The sequence below is a fragment of the Sus scrofa genome, chromosome 9 (genome assembly GCF_054392235.1).
Source record: "Sus scrofa isolate SSC_HxYL_T2T_F1_AM1 chromosome 9, Sscrofa_HxYL_maternal_Yorkshire_Landrace_v2.0, whole genome shotgun sequence".
In the NCBI taxonomy this organism is placed as follows: domain Eukaryota; kingdom Metazoa; phylum Chordata; class Mammalia; order Artiodactyla; family Suidae; genus Sus; species Sus scrofa.
The window spans coordinates 37,462,466-37,487,143 of NC_139391.1; the positions used below are offsets into that span (position 1 = coordinate 37,462,466).

At 42.0% G+C, this 24,678-nt stretch overlaps 1 protein-coding gene across 15 annotated transcripts in view; it reads left to right on the forward strand.

Moving 5' to 3' along the window:
• The window catches only part of LOC100511522 (uncharacterized), a 680,138-nt gene that overhangs the window by 35,896 nt on the left and 619,564 nt on the right, over positions 1-24,678 (forward strand). Inside the window, exon 1 of one of the 15 annotated variants that reach the window (XM_084975969.1) lies at positions 10,215-10,424. The exons of the other annotated variants lie outside the window; for them this stretch is intronic. The gene's annotated coding sequence lies outside the window, so the exon portion shown is untranslated. Of the gene's footprint in view, positions 1-10,214; positions 10,425-24,678 lie in introns of those variants that run through there. 15 annotated transcript variants of the gene reach the window in all.

Consider the following 24,678-nt stretch of genomic DNA (forward strand, 5'->3'; position numbering starts at 1 on the left):
ATTGCGGAGTAGTATATTGCATTGTGTGTATGTACCACATCTTCTTAATCCATGTGGTGCTTTTGATGGTGGCTTGAGCAAAGAATACGGATAATCAGAGGTGGGCAGTGCTGTGTCCATCTTTGCTTTCAAAGATAGTATTTTTAAGGAGCATCTATGGACATCTCTGTCCATATGGTCTGGGCTGAGGGTCAGGGATTGCTGTGGCCGTATGCCCTTTGTTGGGTGGCTCTTGGTCAGCAGAGGCCCCTCCCCTTCCAGTCTGCCACCCACTGACGTCTGGCCCTTGTTAAATCACCACCAAGTGCAGCATGTTAAGCTGCAGTGCACTTGCTAAGAGAGACGTTTTGCTGAAGGCCTTTGGGCCCTTCTTTCATAATACAGGGCTCCACAGAGGCTGAAACAAAAGGCAGGTGATTGAAAATTATACCAAATCCCTCCTCCCTTACTCCCCAGCTCAGAGCAGCCCAAAGAGAAGAAGGCTCTTGGATCATTTTGATAGAGGCTGTATCCTAAATACTGAGGATCTTTTCCCCCAAGCTCATTAGAATATATGGAAGATTAGAAATCCAATTAAAACAAGGTCCCAAATGGCGTTCTTTTAATGTGTCTGAGCTTAGTATCAGGTAGGCCTGAGGAGATGGGATCTAAATTCTATTCTGTTTGCATACTTATGCAAACATTACTGCTTTATTTCATGCACCAAAATAACTTTTTAATAGGCTTCCAGCATGGAAAATTGTGTGCTGTTAAAATGGAGGTGATTTCTCATCTCCTCATGTTGGCCTGTAAGGAGAAAACGCTCATGTTCATGTGTGCACATGTATATGCACAGACACGTGTGCACAAACACACACAGAGTGAGTGGAGTTCCACTTCAGTCTCTTTTTAAACCACGCAGATTAAAACCCACCCCTCATCCCCAGTTCTGATTCCAGAGCAGAATTGTTTGCTATCATCACTTGAAAGCTAGTTTTCGGGTGTTTACACCACGTTATTAGCTTATGTTAAAGGCTGACACGTCTCTCAGGCAATCCAGCAATAGGCATGTTAAGCCTGCAGCGCACTGTGCTGAGGAAGATGTAAAAGATGCTAGAGGTGGAGTTCCTGTCGTGGCGCAGTGGTTAACGAATCCGACTAGGAACCATGAGGTTGCGGGTTCGGTCCCTGCCCTTGCTCAGTGGGTTAACGATCCGGCGTTGCCGTGAGCTGTGGTGTAGGTTGCAGTCGCGGCTCGGATCCTGCGTTGCTGTGGCTCTGGCGTAGGCCGGTGGCTACAGCTCTGATTACACCCCTAGCCTGGGAACCTCCATATGCCTCGGAAGCGGCTCAAAGAAATAGCAAAAAGGCAAAAACAAACAAACAAACAAACAAAAAAACAAAAACAAAAACAAACAAAAAAAGAGATGCTAGAGGTAAGGCTGGCCCCTGCCCCTCCCCTGGGCTGGCTGGCAGGCTCACTGACTTAAAGTAAGGGCTGCTGGAGGCTAACCTGGGGGATCCCAATGGCAGAGGAAGTGTAGCCAAGAGAGTCCATGGGCTGAGGATGCCTCTTGGGAGCGTCTGCTCTCCTCACAGCAGCTCCCTCTTTCTGGAAACCACACTTTTCATCCACAGGGTCACAGAGTGGCTCCGCTGGGTATCTTGGAACCCACAGGCTGGCCCTCACTCTGACAACAAGCATGGATGCCTAAGCCAGATTCAGCCAGTTGGCTTTTCTCCAGTCTGTGGGACTGACCCCGAGGCTGTGAACTAGGGCCATCTTCTTCTTTTCTGTGCTTTTAAATTATTTACTACTTACCTTTGCATCACTTTTTTTCATAGCAGTGCTACAGGATTTTCAGTGGTAACTTAGCTTGTTTATGTTAGTTGCAGATTTACTTAGAGGGCACTATTTATTCTTTTTACAGAAAGTTTTTGACAGGAAAATTTAAGGATATAGACCAAAGGTAAGACAAGAAGCCATTATGATATCTTTTTGGTAAATTCCAGATGAATTTGAGATCAAACCTTTAAGTTGCTCAGGCCAGAACTGAAGCAAGGTGTGGAGAGGGAACAAAAAGACGCAGTGAGTCCCACTGACCTCTTTCTAGCCACCGACCCAGAGAAGAGCCTTCACATACTGGTTCATCAGTTTCACAGTGTCAACCAGACACATCTGTACCTGGTCCCTTTTTCTGTCTGAGAGATGGAAACCTGCAAGCATTTGTGTTAACTTGAAACCTGTTGATACTTAAATGATAGCAGGAAACTAGATTTAAGTATGAGATATGAAAGGAATGTGATTCGTTTTTATTTGGGGCAGTCTTCTAATATGGGGTAGAGAAAGAGAGTCTGTCTCTCTTAAGACAAAGAAGAATAAAGCTGATGTTTGAGCCGAAGGCGTTCTTATACATCTTTTATCTGTGTAATACACTCATCTTCCCGCACACTTCTCCACTTGGCTTCTGTAACCAACAAAATAAAGAGTTCTAACTAAGGCACATGGTTCACCAGACAAGCAGGTCCATCAAGACTGGATTTTATGGGCAATACCATCAAATGAAAACCCAATACTTTAGGGCAAGAGAATTGTTTAGATTCTCCTAATGAGAAGGGATCCAGAGTCTAGAGAGTTTTCTTTTTTTAAAAAAATATTTTAAATAATAGTTGATTTACAATGTTCTATCAATTTCTGCTGTACAGCAAAGTGACAGTTATACACATATATATGTATATATATACACAAACATTTTTTTTCACATTACTCTCCATCATGTTCCATCACAAGTGATTAGATATAGTTCCCTGTGCTATACAGCAGAATCTCATTGCTTATCCACTCTTACTGGGTTTGTGAGGCAGGATCAATCTTTTCTGTGACTGGCCTGTGGGAAATATTGATCATTATTCTGGGCTTCTGCCTGCCCTAGCACTATAAATCCTTTCCTTGTACGTGAACTCTAGGTAGAAATATGATTTTATAAGAGCCTGAGACACCTTCTTTAGTTCCTATTATAGGTGAAAAACAGAAAATTGGAAATATATAGAAATGTACAAAGAAGAAAAAAACCCTGTAATCCTACTGTATAGAGGCAAACAGTTTAAATATTTTCTTATTATTAAAAAAATCTTTTACACAGCAAAGGAAACCATAAAAAAAAAAAAAAAAAAAACCAAAAAGACAACCTACAGAATGAGACAAAATACTTTTGAGTGATGCAAGTGACAAGGGCTTAATCTCTAAAATATGCAAACAATTCAACAGCAAAAAAAACCCCAACAACCCAATTGAAAAATGGGCAAAAGACCTGAATAGACACTTCTCCAAAGAAGATATACAGATGGCCAACAGGCACATGAAAAAATGCTCAGTATCACTAATTATTAGAGAAATGCAAACCAAAACTACTGTAAGCCACCACCTCAGAATGCCCATAATTACAAAGTCAACAAATAATAAGTGCTGGAGAGGGTATGGAGAAAAGGATACCCTCCTACACTGTTGGTGGGATTGTAAATTGGTACAACTGCTGTGGAAAACAGTATGGAGGTACCTCAGAAAACTTAATATAGAACTACCGTATGATCCAGCAATAATCCCACTCTTGGGCATATATCCAGACAAAACTTTGATTGAAAAAGATATATGTACCTATGCTCTTTGCAGCACTATTCACAACAGCCAAGACATGGAAACAACCTAAATGTCCTTTGATGACAGATGAATGAAGAAGATACAGTGTATGTATACGATGAAATACTGCTCAGCATAAAAGAAAACTAATGCCATTTGCAGCAACATGGATGGAACTAGAGACTCTCATACTAAGTGAAGTAGTCAGAAAGAGATAGGCAAATACCATATGATATCACTTACGTCTGGAAACTAATATATGGCACAATAGAGTCTTTCCACAGAAAAACTCATGGACCTGGAGAACAGACTTGTGGTTGCCAAGAGGAAGGGAGTCGGATGGACTGGGAGATTGGGGTTAATAAGTGCAAACTATTGTGATGGAATGTGATGGAGAATAACATGAGAAAAAAAAATATATGTATGACTTGGTCACTTTGCTATATAGTAAAAAATTGACAGAACACTGTAAATCAACTATAATAGAAAAAATAAGTCTAGTTGTATGTATGTGTCCAGATAACTATATATATCTAAAAGTCTAGTTGTATGTATGTGTCCAGATAACTATATATATCTAAATATCTAGCTAGGTACAGTGACCTAGGCAGCTATCTCTATGTTATCTAGCTATCTAGGTAGTCAACTCTATTTATTTTAAATTTTCTTAATAAAAATGAGATTATATAGTACTTACTGTTTGCTGACCTCTTCTCCCTTTGCAGTATATCAACATTTTTTTTATGTTGTAAAAATGGTCTCCTATATCTTTACTTCTAATGACTGCATTGCGTTCCTTGTATAGATATACCATTAGCTATTTCTCCTGTCCCAATTATAAATAATGTTTATTAAGTAACTTTATAGATGAATCTTTGTACATAGTAATTTCTTTTTTCTTTTTTTTTCTTCTTCAGTTTGTTTTAGTTTATTCTGAAGTAGCATGGATTTTATGTTTGGTGAGGAATAATAGTAATTTCTAAAGGAAATAATATACTAGAAAAACTGCATTGGCCAATTGTAAACTGCAAAAGCTAATGTTTGCTAAATTGCCTCCTGCAATGGTTATACCATTTAACTTTTGCACTAGTGCATGAAAATGACTGTTTTCCCAAACTCTTGCCAACACTACGTATAGGCTTTTATGCAAATATGCTTGGTTCTGTCATTTACTACCTGTTAATTTGGTTGAATTTCTTAGTTTCTCTTAATCTCAGTTTAGTAGTCTATAAATTGAAAAAAAATCTTTTCTGGGGCTATTGTAAGGGTCTAGTAAGTTAATCTATGCAAAACACATAGCATTGTACTTGGCAAATAGGAAACATCCAATAACTGTTTAGTTTTTAGAGGTGACAAAGGGGTGAAACAATCCAGAGCATGGTCTTGGAGCCCAAGTATCTGAATTAAAATTGTGTTTTTAGCACTGTCTAGTTGTGTGACTCTGGCTAAGTTAGTTAACCTCTTTGTGCCTTACTTAGTCCCTTCGCTGTAGAATGTAGGGGATAATACTAGTAACTTCCTCATAGGCTTGTTGTGAAAATTAAATGGATGAATTCATGTAAAGTACCTAGAAGAGAATCTGGTTCATAGAAAATACTTAATAAATATTAGCTATTGGTATTTTATTTCATCTTTACCCAATTCATGCATTTAAAATGTTTAATTTGCATTTATTTGGTTATTAGCAAATTTAAATTGTTGAAAAATTACGTATATTACCCACATATTTCTCTTGAAAACTGCCTGTTCATATTCACTGACCATTTTTCTGTTGGGAGGTCTATTTTCTTTTGGATTTATGAGAACTTTTTTTTCCCCCCTTTTTACAGCTATACCTGTGGCACATGTAAGTTCTTGGGCCAGGGGTCATATTGGAGCTAAGCTTTGGCCCAAGTCATAGCTACAGCCACACTGGACCCAAGCTACATCTGTGACCTGTGCCACAGCTTATGGCAACTTTAGATCCTTAACCCACTGAGTGAGGTCAGGGATCGAACCTGCATCTTCACAGAGACAACATTGGGTCCTTAACCCATTGAGCCACAATGGGAACTCCAAGAGCTCTTTATATATAATATTTATAAAACCTGTATCTGTTGCAAATATATCTTGATTTATTCCTTGCTTTTAATTTTTCTAGCCTGCTAAGGAAGTGAGATATGGCATGACTCAATAGAAAAAGGCGAAGAACTCCTCCATCTGCATCTTCTCCCTCATGGCAATGACAGTTCAGTAGAGAATATGAGTCATATACAAATGGAAATATAACACATAATGAGAGGCAACAGAAAACTTAGTAATAAGTGGTATTAGTAGTAGTGGTGAGAACCGTCTACTTTGCAAGTAGCTTGTTCCATTGTGAAGATCAGATGATCTCTTTTGGCATCTCGAGTTGGTGAGCAATAGTCACCGTTGAAGTGTTTGTTATGAAGGTATGTTTACCTTCAGTGTATTGTGAAGATTGGATTAGAAGATGGTTAGAAGATGATTTGTAACCATGAGACCATCCAGGAGAATGTCTGCCATAATCTGGGAATGACGAGGTGAAGATCTGTGTTAGGAGGTGACACTGGAGCCTGAGTGGCCAGGGAGTCTGGAGAATGTAGTTCTCAGTCGTCTGGCCTTGTGATACAGGTGAGAGCAAGATGGGGGAATAGCTGACAGTCTGGCACGGTTGCTGTTTTGGATACGGTGGTGAGGAAAGTCCTTTTGGAGGCGGCATGTCTTAGGATGCTTCCAGATTTTGTTCCTCTCTTTCTGTCTCACTAGGACATGCCATTATTCTTCACCATCACCTCTGAGGCAGCCACTTTGGCGATTTCTCTTTCTCTAATCTTATTCTCCTAAAGTCCATTCCCCACGCTGCATAAAAAGCCTAGGGTCTTGTTATTACTCCATCCCCCCTTCTCAGACTGCCAGTACTTTCTAGAGAAAGTCTCTGAAACAGCGTATCACTTAGCTGTGGATGGGCTGTATTTTGAGGGCAGAGAGGGTCCTAGAATGGAGGCGAGGGCACCCTTAGAGGGACCATCTGTGGGACTGGATGGTGAACCTTGGAGTGGGTGACGGACTTGAGCTGATGTGGGCAAGGATGTGGAGTCACAAGTGGCAAGAGAGGCGACTTAAGGTTCAGGAAGGGGGACAGTAGGGGTTTATAGACATGGAATGATGCTTGACGGTGGTTGGGAGGAGCGGTGATATCTAGGGGAACCCTCCACTCCCGCAGCTTCCTGTGGCTGGGCAGAGAAGGAGAGCACTAGCTTTGTAGGGACACTTAGAGGCCGAGGAGTTAAAATGATTATCAGTGTGGGTTTGGAAACCTTGAGGATGGTGCCGGGGGACATCCTAGAGGAAGGTAGGCTGGGAGGTGGTCCAGGGGAAAGGTGTGGGCCAACATCTCTGTGCCTTCCTCTTTTGTGCAAGTATACCTGGTTCTATCATTTATTAGCTGCTAATTGGAAAAGAGAAAAGGAGGAAAGGAGGTTGATTGATGCAGAAAGGAAATGGGACTCGAGCGCCCGTCTGCTCTGTCTGGCTATGAGGAGACATCCGTTCACCAAAGAGAGTTGGAGGGAAGTAGAGTCAGAAGAAAATATTTGGATCGTGAGAACCTGAGCATGGAGTGGAACGGACTGGTCTGCTTTGAACCCTGACTCCTCTAAATGCTCACTGGGAACTCAACGTCCTGAGCCTCACATTTCTCATTTGGAAAATGGGGATAATGGTTTTTGACTTACACCGTAAATCAGAAAGCTGTAGGAGAATTTTATGAGAAAATATACAGAAGTGCCTGGTATGTCATAGGTGTTCAATAGGGATTCTACGAGGATTGGTTTTTTGTGGCGAATTTATAACAGAAGAATGGTTCTAAAGAGCCAAGGGCAGAAACCTGTGGGCTGACCTGAGTTCGCTGGAGTCTGGCCCCTCTGGGCGCGATTGCAAGTGCAAGCAGAGGGAGTTCGGAGATGGATGTGAGGTCTCTGTGGTGATTGTCATTTGCAGGGTTGGGCGGTGGGAGGGGGAGAGCTTAGCAGAAAGGCCACCGCATCCTGGCAGCTCTTGGAGACACAGGCGAGGGAGTAGGGGGCACCAGGCTGGCATGGACAGAGGCCATTGCTGAACCATCTGTAAACTTGACGAGGTGGAAGGAGCAGGGGCCTGAATTCAGAAGTCCTGGCACTGACTAGTCCTGCTCCCTCCACCTAAACCAGCCAAGGAGCTGCGTGACTTGTGAGCAAGTCACACATTTTGGCACGTGAGAGTGGTCTGTCGTCTGTTCAGGGCTGTGCAGTGCTGGCCTGGGGGCGTTAGAGGACAGCCCTGCGCCCATGTCAGACAGGAACACATTCATATGGAGAGCAGCTCCGGCTCACATGCTGATGCCATCAGTGACACTGACTGTTGCCTTTAACAAAACAGACTTTATTTATTCATGCATTAATAAATTTTTTTTTCTTTTTGTCTTTTTCTAGGGCTGCACCTGCGGCATATGGAGGTTCCCAGGCTAGGGGTGTAATCAGAGCTGTAGCCACCGGCCTATGCCACAGCCACAGCAATTCTGGATCCAAGCCGCGTCTGTGACCTACACCACAGCTCACGGCAACGCCGGATCCTTAACCCACTGAGCAAGGCCAGGGATCGAACCCCAAAACCTCATGATTCCTAGTCGGATTTGTTAACCACCGAGCCACAACGGGAACTTCTAAACTTTAGTTTTTAGAGCAGTTTTTTGTTCCTAGTAAAACCGAAAGGAAGGCACAGAGATTTCTCATATGCTTGCTGCCCCCAGAGGGGATGTTTGTCACAATCTAGGAACCTGCACTGGCACGTCGTTCTCACTCCAGTCCCTAGTTTACTCTTCTCTTGTACATTTTGTCGGTTTGAACAAATCTGTAATGACATGTATCTATCATTATAATATCACACAGAGCAGTTTCATTGCCTTACAAATCCTGTGTTCTGCTTATTCTTCCCTCTCGCCCTCAGCCCCCGGCAATTGCTCATCCTTTTACTGTCTCCATGGTTTTGCCTCTTCTGGAATGTCACTTAGCTGGAATCCTGCCCTGGACCCCAGCCTTGATTTTAGAGTTGGCAGAGGACTATCATAACAATAGCAACCCTGAGAGGCAGGTATTCTGGTTTGTTTTCTTATTTATTTACTTATTTTTGGCCGCACTTGTGGCATGTGGAAGTTCCCAGCCTGGGGATCAAACCCGAGCCACAGTGGTGACAGTGCCAGATCCTTAACCCACTGAGCCGCCAGGGAACTTCAGGCTTTCTTCCCCCCATTTCATAGTCCAGACACTGAAGGCAAAACCACTGCAGAAGGCCACACAGCAGGTGAGGGGTGATCCCAGATCTTCAGATCCGTCCTCACAATCAAGCCTTCCTGGTGTGAAGGGGAGAAAGCTCTGATGATGGTGACTCATTGTTGTCCTGTTGGCGAGGCTTTTCTCTGGGGCCCTGCATGATTCTTTCTTCCTTTACGTGAAAAACATATTCCAGATATGCAGTTTTCCTTCTGCCCCTGTTTCAGCCAGAAAGCTGATTTTCTATTTGCTCTGAATCTCCCATTGAGATACTGCTGTCTCCTTTTCTGTCAAATCAGTCCTGAAAGACACACTGCTGCCTTGTTGATCTCCTGATGTCTCCCCAGCCCAGCCACTCTCCCCATCTCATGTCTGTCAGTGATGGCTTCTCAGCACAGCACACAGCCTTCCTTGGAAAGTGATGGACTTCACCATGTCATTCCTTCTGAATCCCCAGCTCTCCCCGCACCCCCTTAGATGTAGTATCCTGTGATTCATTACAGTTAGCCAGACTGTTTTGTGAATGCATTCTCTAACGGGGCAGGTCCTGTAAAAACCCTGGTCCCGTTCCGTAAGGCATGGAGCAGAGCCAATGGAGGGGCAGGGAGGTGGGGTGGTCTGAGCTGCTGTTGCGGGAGGAGAGCATCCACATTACAGCCTGCCTGGGTGCGAGAGAGCAGTAGGTATGCACTCAGGAGCTGGGCTCTTTCTGATTCCGTCACCCCCTGGGTGATGGGGGTCAGGGCCTGCCTTCAGCAGAAAGAAAGTAGAGGTTTGCACTTGCAAGCGTGAGGTGTTTTAGTGGTTCCTTGCGTAGGCTGATGGCCAGAGTCCCCGAGGAGTCCCCTTGATGCCCTGGTTCCACGGAAGACCTGGAGATCTTTGCACAGCCTCAGGGACGAGTCCCTCAATCGAGATCAAATTTTCTGCCACCACTTGGAAGGGGCCCCGGCACTGAAGTTAAGTTGATATGAAGTATGTGTGGAAATATGATGTTCTTGCTGACCTGAGTTTGTAGACTGAATCATTCCTGCTATGTCCTCAACCTGAATCCCCATCTCCTCAGACCCAAGCATGTCTCATCCTTAAACACTCTCTCTCTCCTTTCCAACGTGGCCAAGCGCCTTCTGCTTCCGAGCAGAACTGCTTTTCTGCTTCAGTGCCTTTGCTCGGGGCACTGAGAAGAAGCTTCTGAACAAGGTCGTTTATGGGTAGTGCACTTTAACTGTGCAACCTCACCTCTCTGCAAGCAGGAACAGGCATGTGACACACAGACACCGCTGAGGAGTAGTTTCAAAATGGCCTGGCAGGAGATCCCTGCTCAGCAGGACTGCTCTGCCTTGGATGGGTCTGGCCAGCAGCTCACTCCTGTTCTTGGTAAATTTGAATGCAGTGAACAGAAGATCAGCAGACCCTGGCATGTGAAGTAGCCGAGGCATAAAGGAGAAGGTGCAGGTAGCAGGAAACACCATGCATCAACAGAAATCAGAGGGAATGAGGTAAAAACATAGCAGTGATGGGGCTGTAGAAAGATGAGAACAAAGGAGATAGGGCGTGAGAAAGAGGGTGGAGAGAGAAAGCAGGTCAGAGAGGGGGCTCATTGCATTATTAGTGTGGTGGATACCTAAGACAAGGGGCAGTGGATCTACTGCTAAGAGAACACAGGGTAACGGAGAGCTCGTGTTGGTCCTTGAATGTGCCACATGAGGTCTGACTGTCTTGCCGCAGAGATGGCTTCCTGGCTTTTATTTGCCCGTGAACGTTTATATTAAATTTCCATTAACTGTACAACCTTTAGTCCTTCAACCTGAAAGAATTCCACACAGTTCTGAGGTCCGCCCTGCCCAGATTCCTTGCCTCCCTCCTCTGCGTATGGCTAATTTCTATTCTTGCTTTAAAACTCTGTTCAGGTGCCCCCCCTGCTTTTGTCTTCTCCCCTTTCTCTCCCCCAGGCTCCATCCTCTGTGCTCCCAAGACTATGAATGTCTCCATCACCGTGCTTTCCTCACCATGTCGTAACCATCTATCTATTGTCCCTATTAGATGCTTGCTTCTTAATGGCAGGGATTACATCTACTCATTTTTTAATCCCACTAGCAAATGTCAGAACTTGAAATTGAACTCAAGCCCTCACTACTAAACTCATTACTACTGCTTTTTCCTGTCTCCCAGTAGATTTGTTCAGCAAGAGATTTTTCCACACGTCTTCAAGCTCACACAAGTACAGGCGTCTTTATTTGCTGAAACCTGTATACATATCAGAGTAAAGCACAGTTACTCACTACGTTCACGTTTGCTTGATAATTTCTTAGTTGAAAAATAAAATACACAGAGAAGATACTTTCTTACTGAAGAGTAGTATGGTTGATAAATTAGGGTTAAGCAAGTCTTTAGGATCTATTCTCAGGTACAAACTATGTTAAAATATACCAAACACATGTGTGGCAGAAAAGGTCCAGAGATTTATGGTGAGCTATGAATGAATCAAAGAAACATGATTCTGGAAGCTTGGCTTCAGAAAACTTAACATTGCCAGGAGGAGAAATGGGGAGCCTAGCTACAGGGCTGGTAACCCACTGAATAGTTAAGGGAGGTGCCTAGGGTCTGAAATTAAAGACAACATCATTCTCAAGGCCATGCAGGAGAACCTTTTTTACCTCACCCTAGTATGGGCCTAGTCTATGGAGTCCTTGCTCCAGAACCTAAAACATATTTTGTAAGCCTTTGTGTAAGCCTAGGAGGTTCTGAGAGATGGGATATTGTCTGATTTTTTTCTCTGTCATTATCCCCAGCACCTAGTACAGTGCCTGGCGCAGTCAGCACCCAAGGAAGGTTTGTTGAGTAAATAACTTAGTAGGATCCGGGGAAACCAAAGCAGATTTAGCAATAAGTGGTGTGCATGTCTTTTAGAGCAGATAAACCTAAAGACATTTGCATTGTAGAATGGATGACAGGGAGTTCCCATTGTGGCTCAGCGGGTTAAGAACCTGGCATATTGTCCATGAGGTGGCATAGGTCGCAGTTGTGGCTTGGATCTGGTGTTACCATGGCTGTGGCATAGGCCGGCAGCTGCAGCTCCGATTTGACCCCTAGCCTGGGAACTTCCATATGCTACAGGTGCGGTAGTAAAAAGAAAAAAAAAAAATATGGTGGATGACAGGATGGATGAGACAGGTCTTCTTATCTCCAAGAAAGGTTGCATCCCCACTTTTCTTGTCTAGTGGATATTTACAGAGAAAACACTAAGCTTTAAATGAGCTAGTTTAAGCTAGTGACAGGGGACTAGAGGAGTGAGATGAACTTTGGAAGAAACTCTTTAAGTCTTGATTCTGTTACTATTTATTTTTTTTTATTTTTTATTTTTTTTGTCTTTTTGTCTTTTGTCTTTTTGTTGTTGTTGTTGTTGTTGTTGCTATTTCTTGGGCCGCTCCCGCGGCATATGGAGGTTCCCAGGCTAGGGGTTGAATCGGAGCTGTAGCCACCAGCCTACGCCAGAGCCACAGCAACGCGGGATCCGAGCCGCGTCTGCAACCTACACCACAGCTCACGGCAACGCCGGATCGTTAACCCACTGAGCAAGGGCAGGGACCGAACCCGCAACCTCATGGTTCCTAGTCGGATTCGTTAACCACTGCGCCACGACGGGAACTCCTGTTACTATTTATTAATACATTCTCTCAGTAACCATTTTTTGAACATCTACCTCATGTCTTATTGACAAGGCCTTACTGCTGAGGAGTACTTGAAGGCCTGGATCTATCTGTAGAAATTTGGGAAAGCTGGTGGCATCACCTGAGGGGAGCCTGCTGCAGCCGGGCAGGATCTAGGACCTACTGCACATAGAGAGCCTAACGTGACCAGGACCCGCAATTGATGGATGGCTTCAATGAAAGGGTAGATTAAAGTGAGGAAGCATAAAACATGATCATAGGGCTCATAGACCGTTACTTTAACTTAAAAGATACAGACGCATTTATTTGCTGATTGTGGACGCAAAGCCTTTGAGTGCGGGTACTTCATCCTGGAGTTCTGCACTATCTTTTTGTATAATCATATCCGCAGCACATCCATCATCTGTGACTTCTGGTTTCAGTTTCTGTAAGATGGAATGAGAATTTAACACTTGGAGGCAATCTGTGTGCAGGACACTTCCACATTTTTTTATAATGCTCCCCCTCCTCTAATCTTTTAAAAATTTCTCCTTCACACCCAGTTGATCAACAGTTTTAATGGCTCAGTTTTATGAAGTCCTTCTAAAACGTTTGACTTCACTTTGGAAATGAGTTTCTTTTCTTTTCATATTCATATTTAATATTTGCAATGTACGAGCATGAAAAAGTATAGAAGTGTATTGACATATGCTTCGGTAATATATAAATATGTAAAATAACAAGATGTAAGCTATGCTACATGGAGGGGATAAACAACAGGGTGCTACTGAATAGCACAGGGAACTACATTCAATGCCTGTGATAAACAGTAATGGAAAAGAATATTAAAAAAGGCTGTACATGTATGTATAACTGAATCACTTTGCCATACAGCAGAAATGAACACAGCATTGTAAATCAACTATACTTACATTAAAAAGTTTAAAAAAAAATGACATTCTGTTAAATTATGTAATTCCAGGAGGTAAACAGTTGTTTGTGTTTTATGCAAAACATAAACACATATTTCAACTCAGAGAAACGTGTGCTGCTGAGACGGTGCTTCTGGCTCCTATAATGTCCAGTGCATTGTGGCCGTCGGTCTGTTGTGTCACAGGGGAGCTGAAGGCCTTCTGTCAGCTCAGCTAGTAGAGGTGGGTTAAGAGAATAGGTACTAAATCCATATTGTTTTACTGGTTCAGGAATTTGGTCTTCCACCTCAGATGACCATAAACTCACTCTTGTTAGGAACAGAAGGGATTTAGACTTAAGATACTGACTCAGACTAATGAATTCACTGAGACTTGAGATCTTTGCAGTTTATTAGCTGTTCATTCACAGTGAGGGACCTGGACTCTCAGGATCTGCGTGGTGAGCATATTCTCCTGGTGGTCTCTCAGCCCCTCTTATTTTTTGTGTAATTATTTTATGCCTTCTTATCTGGTAGCTGCAGCTGAGGGTTGACTGAGGCTTTTAAAATAGTTGTAAATAGGCTTTATTTTTTTTAGGTTCTTAGCAACCTAAAAAAAGGGACAGAGATTTCAATCCATAGAGCCTCTGACTTCTCTCCCAGCCTCCATGCATCCCCTTCCCCATTATCAGGGTCATTCACCAGAGTGGTGTGTTTGTTACAGCTGATGAGCAGACACTGACACATCCGAATCCCCCCAGGTCCATAGCTCCCATGAGGGTTCACCATTGGTGTTGCACATTGGATGGATTTGGACAAATGTATAATGACATCCATTCGCCATGATGGTATCATACAGAGTATTTTCACTGTCCTAACAAGCTTCTGTGCTCTCTGCCTGCTCATCCTCCCTCTCCCCCAACCCAGAACAACCACTCATCTTTCTGCTGTCTCCATAGTTGTGCCTTTTCCAGAGCGTTATGTAGTTGGAATCATACAGTATGTAGCCTTTTCAGATAGGCTTCTTTGACTCAGTAATATGCATCTAAGTTTTCTCGAATTTTTTAATGGCTTTTGTAGCTCATTTCTTTTTAGTGCTAAATAATATTCCATTGTTTGCCTTGACCACAGTTTATTTATCCACTTACCTACCGAAGGACATCTTGGTTGCTCCCAAGTTTTGGAAATTATGAATAAAGCTTCTGCAAATGTCTTTTTTTCTCATTTTCTTGCATTTTGACCCTCTTTGTGTGCAGATTTTTGTGGGACATATGTTTCCAATGCATTTGGGTGAATACCAAGGTGAACAAAGATTTTTGTTGCTTTACCTTTATTATTATTATTATTTATAATTTTTTGGCCACACCCACAGCATATTCCTGGGCCAGGGATTGTATCTGAGCCACAGCTGCCACCTATACCACAGCTGCAGCAACACCAGATCCTTAACCCACTGCACTGGGCTGGGGCTCAAACCCCCACCTCTGCAGTGACCTGCGCTTGCTGCAGTCAGATTCTTAACCCACTGTACCACAGTGAGAACTTCTGTTGTTATTATTTTAATGATGGAAGAGACTTGAGGAGGTTATGGGCCCCTGGGAAGGACATAATAGAAAATTAAAGCTGAAGTTTGAAGGATGGTGCAGATAGTTAGTGGTTCTGAGCGCCTGAGCATGGAGGTCAGGGCTCGGTGCAGTGATGATTCTTAGACGGGAAGAGGGATTCCTATTGGTTGTAGTTGGAAGGAAAGAGGAAAGAAAAGGTATGGACACATTAAGTTGGCAGGAAGTTGGGAGGGTTTTCTTCAGTATCTTCTGTTTTCTTGGTGAAGTGATAGGTAATGTCCTGAGGGTTTCTGGAGAGTGGTGGAGGCCTGAAGAGCAGTTCAAGAGAAGAACCTTTTCACCAGGGGAATATTCAAGCTGGCAGGCTTTGTGGGGCTGGGGTGGACAGTGGGGGTGGAAGCTCTGGCTGGTTGTGGCCTTGGTCTCTTAATCACCCTCAGAGCTCAGGGGCAGTCATGAGAAGGAAGAAGTCGTCTTGTTCTAGGACAGGTCTGCCAGGTGGGCGCATGGACATTGCCAAGAATGTGGTTGAAGCAGTGGCTCCTTTGAGGACTTTTTTTCTCATTTTCTTGCATTTTGACCCTCTTTGTCTGCAGTGGGGTGACTGGCTGAGTGAATGAAGAGAGGCTAGTGACAGGTTTGCACACATCTGGTGGTGTCCTAGGGCAGTTTGTGGACTTTGCTTATACTGAAGCACTCTAGCAATATGCATCGTGAGTCTTAGGATTTGGCTGTTCAACTTGGGTAAGTAAACACTGAGAGTTTTGTGGACAAATGCCAATGCCTGGACATATTAAAATGCACAGTAAGAGCCTCCTATGTTCCAGGACTTTACAGTCTAGTGGGACAGACAACTGATTGATTACAGGGAAGAGTAATAATGCATTAAGTCCAGATATAAAGATGTTTCCCTGGGGTTGTGGCTTCCCAGGGAAGGCTCCACACCCACTCAGGCATTTCCCTGTCCTGTTGGAAGGGCAGTGGGCAGAAGGATGCTTAGCTTCTGCCTGTCTGCGCAGAAGGGATGCTCAGAAAGCAGCAGGTCTGGGCAGGGCTAGAGTGCTGCCTTCCTTTCTGAAGCTGGTGCAGGCTCAGGAGGAAGCCACCAGGTTCCTGCTGGGCGTGTGGAAACGCAAGGGAGAAGCTTGGCTCAGATGAGCTTCCCCAGGCACCTCTTTCAGGCTGCCTCAGCACCACTGTGTGCCTTTTTCATGGCTGGGAGCCTAGTAGGAGCAATGCTGAACTTTGGCAGGTTGTAATAATAACAACATTAAGAGCAATAATAGCAATCTACTACTGACATTGATTAAATGCTTGCTTCATGAGTGAGAAGAATCTGTGGCTCAATCACTAAGACAGGCTATAGAGCAGATGTTAGGGACCCTCTTTTAAAAACAATGACTCGGTTTGAAGAGGCTGAGCACCTTGCTCAGAATCATACTGTGGAAATGACAGAGCTAGGACACAACCTAGGGGCATCTCACTTTAAAGTCCACCTTCTTGACCACAGCTGCCCACTACTCCAGAGGCATTTTACATTTGTGCATTGCTTTTCCGTATCAAGTCATCTTTCCCTCTATCATCACTCTCTAACTTCAGAATGTTCCTGGGAGGCAAGCGGAACAGGTATTATTGGCTCAAAACACAGGTGTGGAAATTGAGGCTTCAAGAAGCTAGGTGACCAGCCTAGTGGTGCATAGCTGGCTTATAGTTGAGCCTCCAACAAATGTTTGTTTATATCCTGCTCTTCTCTCTGTATCCTATCCCACGATTTTCAGTCTCCTTTATAAGATGCCAGGACAGGTGAGAGAATACAATCAATGCCTTTGGAAACAGCCAGAACCACATAGGAGGAAAAGCAGCCCTGAGAGATGTGCTTCCAACACCTGTGGTTGTTAAGGGAACTATGAGGTGGCCTGTAGTTGAATTTGAAGGAAGGGACGGTTTAGGTCAGAGACAGGGATGAACCTCTGCATAGACTATGGCTGAACAGAGAAACCGGTTCAGGAAGGCCTGCCTGAGACCGACGGTAAGTAGTAGCAGTTGTTTGCCTTCTGATGTACCCTCCGCCCGCACGGTTCCTGTGCTCTTTGGCTGTCCCTCAGCACTTTGCCTATTCCTCGTCGTTAAGAATGATTGCCTCTCATGCTTGGGCCACACGCTATACTTTATTTTTTGTGTACATGATCTACTTGACTTCTCATAGTGGCCATGAAGGGAAGAAAGCCAGAGCAAGACATTTTATTAATAGTTATTAGAAAGCATACATGACTTTTTTTAAAGATATACAGGTATTCAGTGGTAGAATAAGGATTCAACATAACCCTGTAGCTCTAAAGTCTCTGGTCTTTTTATTATTCTTTTTTTTTTTTTTGCTATTTCTTGGGCCGCTCCCGTGGCATATGGAGGTTCCCAGGCTAGGGGTCTAATCGGAGCTGTAGCCACCGGCCTACACCAGAGCCACAGCAATGCGGGATCTGAGCTGCATCTGCAACCTACACCACAGCTCACGGCAACGCCGGATCCTTAACCCACTGAGCAAGCGCAGGGACTGAACCCGCAACCTCATGGTTCCTAGTCGGATTCGTTAACCACTGTGCCACGACGGGAACTCCCTTTTTATTCTTTTCGCTTTCTTTTTAGGGCCACACCTATGGCATATGAAAGTTCCCAGACTAGGGGGTCTAATACAAGCTGCAGCTGCTGGCCTACTCCACAGCCACTTGGGATCCAAGCTGCATCTGCAACCTGTACCACAACTCACAGCAACGCTGGATCCTTAACCCAGTGAGCAAGGCCAGGGACCGAACCTGCATCCTCGTGGACACTAGTCAGGTTCGTTAATGCTGAGCCACAACGGGAACTCCTACTGTATTTAATGATTTTCAGAAACCCATCTGCTCTGGCTTCCATCTCCTCAGGGCCTGAAAATTCTCAAGCTTATGTATTACTTCTATCAGTCTGTTTTAAGGAGATTTTGGCAACAGAAATGCTTAAAATCTGGTGGCAATTCCTGGAACAGGTAAGTTACTTAGCCCTGAAAATTCAAAATTTCACTGTTTTGCCCATGGGTCCTATCACATATCAGGGCATACAGATGCTGAGTGGCAATGCGTACTCATGGCTCTGCCAAAGTTAAATTCTGCCTTTGGTGGGTTAGAAGCTCTACCTTCTTATAAGAGAAGCAATGCAATTTTTATTAGTTTATCATTTTGAAGAAATACTTTTGGCAGCTATGTGGTTATACTTACTCTTCACGGGTAAATTAGCCAAGGGAAGAGACTTTGAGGGAACTAAGGATGGACATAAAAATTACTTTAGAAAGAACCATAGAGAATGTAGCTTGACCCTCATATTTTATAGATGAATATCATCTATTGGGATATTTTTGGCTGCAAGTAACAGAAAACCTACCAGCCAGGTCTTACATCATAGGGACATCTGTTGTTTACTTAAGAAGTCTGGAGGAAGTTGTAGTAGAGGTTAGTTTCTTGGCTCAGTAATACCCCCAGAGACTTAGTTTCTGCCAGTCTTTCTTGTCTGCCAAGGTTGCAAGATATCTGCTTTAGTTCCAAGTATCACATCTTCCATGAAAGGGTGTCATGGAAGGATTAACAGGGTATCTGAGGTGGCAAGAGAGTATTTTCCTTGTGTCTCTGTTTTCTTTTTTTCTTTTAAATTAAGATTTAATCTTTTGTAGCAATTTTAGGTTCACAGTAAAATCCAGGGGATGGTAGGGACATTTCCCATATACTCCATGATCCACCCACTCCTGGCTTCCCTCAGTGTCAGTATCACCCACCAGAGTGCTGCATTTGTTACAATTGATAAACCCACACTGACACATCATAATCACCCAAATTCCACCGTTTATATTACAGTTCACTCTTGGTGTTGTATGTTGCATGGATTTGGACAAATGTGCAGTGGCATGTATCCATCGTTATGCTGTCATATAGAGTATTTTCAGTGCCCTGAAAGTCCTCTATGCTCTGCCTTTTCATCCCCTTCCCTGCCATCCAAACCCTGGCAATCACTAATTGTCTGCTATCTCCATAATTTGGCCTTTTCCAGAGTGTCCTATAGTTGTAATTTTAGTGTGTAACCTTTTCAGATTGGCTTATGTCACTTAGGAATTTGCATTTAAAGCTTACCCATTTCTTCTCATGGTTTGATAGCTCTTTTAGTGCTAAATAACGTTTCATACATTTTATTTACCCATTCATCTAATCTGGCAAATCATGGTTACTTCTGAGTTTTGACAATTACGAATAAAGATGCTGGTAATTATCTTTGCGCAGGTTTTTATATGGAGATAAGTATTCACCTCCTTTGGCGAAACACCAAAGAGTTCGTGATCGTGGGGCCACATGCAAAGAGTATGTTTTTGTTTTGTAAGAAACTGCCAAACTGTCTTCCAAAGTGAGTGTTTCATTTTGCATTCCCATCAGCAATGAAGGAAGTTCCTATTGCTCCACATCCTTACCAGCATTTGGCATTGTTAGTGTTATAGATTTTTGTCATTCTAATAAGTGTGATAGGCCATTCTGATAGTGGTATCTAATTGTTTTTTAAATTTGCATTTCCTTCATAACATATGGTATGGAGCATCTTTTCATATGTGTATTTGCCATCAGAACATCTTCTTTGGTAAGATGTCTGTTAAAGTCTTTGGCCCATTTTTTAATCAGTGGTTTGTTTTCTCTTGTTGAGTTTTTAAGCGTCATTTGCATCATTTGAATACCAGTACTTATCAGATTGTCTCTGTGTTTCCAGGATGAAACTTTTGTCTAGAATCCCCTCAGCTGACTTCCCTATATATCTCATAACACCTTGATGGCGAGGAAGGCTAGCAAAATGAGAATTCAGAATTTGTATCCTCTGCAGTTGGAGGCAATTCAAGAGAAGAGGGTTGGGAATACCTCTTGGGTGGTCAGTCATTGTACCTGACCACTGGAGACATTGAGGTCCTGAGAAATATGACCTCTATGGGGTCATGTAGCCAGCAGGAGCTAGGACCAAAATCCACAGTTTCAGTCAGGTATGCAAAATGGGCAACCAAGTGTGTAGGGTGGGAGCACTTCCATTCCAGGGCATCTCCTATTCCCAGCTGATCTGCAGAAATCACATGGCTTGATTTTTGGCTCATCAAGACCCCACAGCTGTAATTTGGAGGCTGATTCCTGATGCAGCAAAGTAGTCTTGGTGGCCAAGGGACCATCAATTTTTCCTTTTGTCTCTTTGCTTGTGGGATATGATGCCAGGTCAGTTGTTTGGCCATCACAGCAAATGTTGGTGTTTCTTCTGTCAGAATCCATATTTTGTAAGGTGTTGGTGATTTTTTTGGTTGATCAAAGGACAAAAGAAAAGTACTTGAGTCTCTAATTCCCCTAAGGTGAGCTATTTTAGAAATCCTCATAAAGTCAGGTAGGAAAAGATCACAGCCCAGATCAATAACTGCCTCTTGGACTGAGAGCAGAAGATGGTTTATTTATGTGCCTGGGATGTTGTTGAGTGCATGCTCAATACCCAGGGCTTTGGCCACATGGGCTAGATAACACCAAGCAGTGAATTATTAAAGCCAAAAGAGACTTGCTTGATTCACATATCCTATATCGATGCTGCAAAAAGCAACTTCTATTCTCTTGACTTCCTTGAAAAACTTCCCAGAGCTGTGATTTGGAATTACTTTTCGCCAAAGATCTTAAGTTCAATATAGGTCAAATCCATCACATACAATAACTGTATTCTTGGGAGGGGATTTCTAAATGCTGTTGGGAAAAAAAAATCACATCATGTTTTAATTGCACTGCAGAAGTAGACAAGTTAAAGGGACCATAGAGCCCAATCCTTTGCACAGAGAAGGCCCATTTTGTAATATTATTTATAATGCTAAAAGCCTCTACCCCACATATCTGTTTAGTGTGTGGTATACTTAGTTGGAGTTTCTAGAACTAGAAGTAGGGCCATACTGCGTTTCTTCTTTCCTTCCAGTTTTATTGAGACGTAATGGACATACAGCACTGTGTAAGTTCAAGGCATACAATGTAATGATTTGATTTACATACATCATGAAATAATTATCACAGTAAATTTAGTGAACGTCTGTCATTTCACACAGATACAAAATTAAAGAAATAGAAAGTTATTTTTTTCCCTTGTGATGAGACCTTTAAGGGTTTATTGTTTTAACAGCTTTCATATATAGCATACAGCGGTGTTAATTATACTGACCATGTTGTACATTACATCCTCAGTACTTATTTTCCCTGGTCCACGGTCACCTTTTGACTCCCTTCATCCAATTACCCCTCCCACCACCTCTGCCACTGGTTACCACAAGTCTAGTCTTTTTTTTTTTCCTATGCGTTTGTTTTTTAAAGTATAATTGACTAGTTCCTGTTATAGTGGTTCAGTATTTCTATACATTCAAAATGATCACCAGGATAAGTCCAGTTACAATATGTCCACATAAAGATGTTACATAGTTATTCACTGCATTCCCCACACTGTACATTTCATAAGTGTGACTCATTTGTTTTGCAACTGGAAGTTTGTACCTCTTAACCCTTCTCACCTATTTCTTTCCACTTCTTGTCTCCTTTCTCTCTGGCAACCATCTGTTATCTGTATCTTTGTTTCTGTTTTGTTATATTTGTTCATTTCTTTTGTTATTTGGATATAATCTCACATCATGTAATATTTGTCTTTCTCTGTCTGACTTATTTCACTTAGCACAATATACCCTGGATTCAATCTGCATTGTTGCAAATGGCAACATTTCATTCTTTTCATCCTTTTTCATCCATTGTTCAAGTGTGCATTTTCATATCTTGGCTGTTGTAAATAGTACTGCAATGAACATAGGGGTCATTTTAACAATATTATTTCTTTCAATATATCTTTTATAATTAGGTTTTTTTTTTTTTGGATAAATAACCAAGAGTGGAATTGCTGAGTAATATGGTAATTCTGTTTTTAGTTTTTTGATAATTATCTGTATAGTTTTCCATAGTGACTCTTCCAGTTTACATCCCAACCCACAGTGCATGAGACTACCCTTTTCTCCACATCCTTCACCACCTGTTACTTGTCTTTTTGATAATAGCCATGCTGACAGGTTTGAGGTGATATCTTGTTGTGTTTTAGATTTGTATTTCCAACACAACTTAGAATAGATTTACAAGGAGATCCTGCTGAATAGCATTGAGAACTTTGTCTAGATACTCATGTTGCAACAGAAGAAAGGCTGGGGGAAAAATGTAATGTATACATGTAAGGATAACCTGACCCCCTTGCTGTACAGTGGGAAAAAAAAAATTAAAAAAAAAAAGATTTGTATTTCCAGAATGATTAGTGATACTGATGTGCCTGTTGGCCACCTGTATGTCTATAGAAAAATGTCTATTCAGGTCTTTTGCCTTATTTTTATTCTCATTTTTATTTTTAGGGCTGTGGGTGCAGCATATGGACGTTTCCGGGCTAGGAGTCGAATTGGAGCTATAGCTGCTGGCTTACACCACAGCCACAGCAATGCCAGATCTGAGCCTGAATGCAACCACATCACAGCTGATGGCAACGTTGGATCCTTAGCCCCCTGAGAGATGCCAGGGATCAAAACCTCATCCTCATGGATACTAGTCGGGTTCGTTTCTGCTGAGCCACAATGGGAACTCCTTCTGCCCATTTTTAAAATCAACTTGTTTGTGGTTTTTTGATGTTGTGCGAATTATTTGTATATTTTGGATATGAACCCCTTATTGCATATATGTCATTTGCAAATACCTTCTTCCATTCAGGGGATGGTCTTTACATTTTGTTGTTGGTTTCCTTCGTTGTTCAAAAGCTCTTTAGTTTGATGTGGTCCTATTTGTTAATTTTTTATTTTTGTTTCCCTTGCCTGAAGAGATATATCCAAAAGGTTACTTACACTGATGTCAAAGAACTCACAGCATATGTTTTCTTCTGGAAGTTTTATGGTTTCAGATTTTACTTTAAGCCTTTAGTCCATTTTGAGTTTATTGTTATGTATGGTATGAGAAAGTTGTAGTCCAATTTGATTCTTTTGCATGTAGCTGTTCAGTTTTCCCAGCACTATTTATTGAAGGATCTGTCTTTTCTCCCTTGTATATTCTTACCTCCTTTGTTGTTGACCATAAGGGCATGGGTTTATTTTTGGCCCATTGATCTATGTGTCTGTTTTTGTGCAAGTACCATACTACTTTAATTACTGTCATTTTGTGGTATAGTTTGAAATATTGAGCATGAAACCTTCAGCTTTGTTCTTTCCTGAGATTATTTCAGCTTTTTGAAGTCTTTTGTGTTTCATTACAAATTTTAGAACTTTTTGTTCTAGTTCTGTGAAAAATGCATATGCTATTTTGATAGGGATTACATTGAATCTGTAGATTGCCTTGAGGACTGTGGTCATTTTAACAATATTATTTCTTTCAATCCGTGACCACAGTATATCTTTTCACCTGTTTGTGTTGTCTTCAGTTTCTTTTGTTAGTGTCTCATTGTTTTCAAGTATAGGTCCTTTACCTCCTTAGTTATATTTATTCCAGGGTATTTTATTCTTTTTGGTTCAATTGTAAATGTGATTGATGTTCTTAATTTCTCTCTGATAGTTTGTTGTTAGTGTATAAATGGAGTAAATTACTGTATGTTAACTTCATATACTGCAGCTTTACCAAATTCATTGATGAGCTCTAGTAATTTTTGTGTTATCTTTAGGATTTCCTGTGTATAGTCTCATGTCATCTGCAAACAATGACAATTTTACGTTTTCCTTTCCAATTTTAATTCCTTTTATTTCTTTGTCTTGTTGATTGCTGTGGCTAGGAGGTCCGATACTATGTTGAAAAAAAGTGGCAAAAGTGGGAATTCTTGTCTTCTTATGCCTAATCTTAGAGGATATGCTTTCAGCTTTTCACCATTGAGAAAGATGTTAGCTGTGGGTTTCCCATATATGGCCTTCATTATTTTGATATAGCTTCCCTTTGTACCTATGTCGTTGAGAGTTTTTGTCGTAAATGGATGTTGAATTTTGTCAAATGTCTTTTCTGAGTCTATTGAAGTGATATTTTTATTCTTCAGTTTGTTAATGTGGTATATATCACATTGATTTATTTGCAGCTATTAAATCATCCTTGTATCCCTAGGATAAATCTACTTGATCATGGTGTATAATCTTTTTAATGTATTGTTGAATTCAGTTTGTTAATATTTTGTTTAGTCTGTTAGTGATATTGGCTTGTAATTTTCTCTTTTTGTGATCGATTTTTCTGGTTTTGGTATCAGGGTGATACCTCATAGAATTAGTTTGGAAGCATTCCTTCCTCTATAATTTTTTTTGTAATAGTTTGAGAAGAATGGCTGTCAGCTTGTCTGTAAATGGTAAAATTCATCTGTGAAGTCATCTGGTCTTGGACTTGTGTTTGTGGGAGTTTTTAAAATTACTAACTCAATTTTACTTCTGATTAATTGGTCTTTTTATATTTTTCTATTTCTTCCTGATTCAGCCTTGGGAGAGTGTACATTTCTAGGGATTTTCCATTTCTTTCAGGTTGCCCATCTTACTGGTGTAGAATTATTTGCTGTAATCTCTTATCTTTCCTTTTTGTTT